A 1,354-nucleotide genomic window follows, 5' to 3' on the forward strand; every position below is an offset into this window, starting at 1 on the left:
CAAAGCTGAATTTCATCAGGCAAGATGGTTGTAATTTTTAAGCCCCTCATGCTTTAGGATAGTTTTCCTCTCCTTCCTCTTTTATGAAAACATTTTTTAAAAATCACTTAAGCTGTAGTTTCTTTCTTATCATCTTCAAAGCTAAAACAGAAGCACAAAGTCTGCTTTGTAAAATACCCTCCCTGTAGTAAAATACCCACTTTCACTACAAAGAAAGTGCTTAGTATTACCTTTAGACTAGGAACCGAGTGGTAGAAACCGGACCAGATTTCATGACCCTTGTGTTTGGCTTCCTACTTGGGAAAAGTGTCTCCAGTACTCTTCAATGTCCCTACTTCCCTGAGGGCTGAGAAAACTGCTGCTACGATTGTCTTGCTGCACGTTTATACCTTGGTCTTAGGATTGGAGGCTGGTGTGAACAATGGAAGGACGTAGGTAAGGTCTATAACATGTAAGCTCAGAATGCTCAGCCTACCTGCACTAGGTTTCTTAAATCCAGCAAGGCTCGGCTGCTTAGTGAATGGGTAGTAACCCAGAACCATAAAGAACTGAGAGTCCAGGAGCCAGCGATCAAGAACCAAGATTAGGAGAGCCAAGAGAAGTCTAGGATAAACGTTCAGGGCTAGACAAGGCAGTTGGCTGAGTTTGGGAGTGCCTGGAATCTGGCAAGCGTAGTAGAACTTGAACCAGGAGTTAGGCAGAAGCCAGGAAACTCCGGGTTCATGAGGCGAATGTGACATGGGGTGGGGAGAAAAGGTCAGGGACAAGACAACAGGAACCAAGACAACTGCCTCAGCCAAGAAGCCTGGTAGATGCCTCTTGCCCTGGATCGGTGTCCAGGGCCTGCAGGTGAGTGCCGGGTAAAGAGGCTGACACAGCTCAAATGGGTGTGGTGGAGCTAGTGCCAAGGGAAGGGGCTGGCATTCAGCTTCCCACTCTGAGGAAGTCATCTTTCCCTACCCATCTTTTTCTAGATTTAGGCAGCATTAAAAATAAGTGTACTGTGAAAACTTGTTAGGGATTTTTAAGATGGTCAGTAATTTCATGAATTCTGCCTCCTCATGGCATCGGCTCTGTTTTGGTCCCTTTCATGGCAGTCTCTGACTTCTAGCTTTGAACCCCACTTTTGACCTAGAAACTGGGTAAGACAGGCCAGGGAGCCACAAATGAGGAAGCATGGTCCCTGAGGTCCTTTCGACTGTGTGCTCATGGCCAAAGGAGCCTCTGACTTCAGCTTTGACAACATAGGGAACCGTTGGTAATGTCTGAATGGGAGGGGTTCAGGATGGGGCACACCCAGGCTATGACCTATCACACAAAGGACCTCCGTTCTATATTTGTGATTTAAAAAAAA

The sequence above is a fragment of the Echinops telfairi genome, unplaced genomic scaffold (assembly GCF_000313985.2).
Source record: "Echinops telfairi isolate 266 unplaced genomic scaffold, ASM31398v2 ScPeMD7_21;HRSCAF=78, whole genome shotgun sequence".
Taxonomy (NCBI): Eukaryota; Metazoa; Chordata; class Mammalia; order Afrosoricida; family Tenrecidae; genus Echinops; species Echinops telfairi.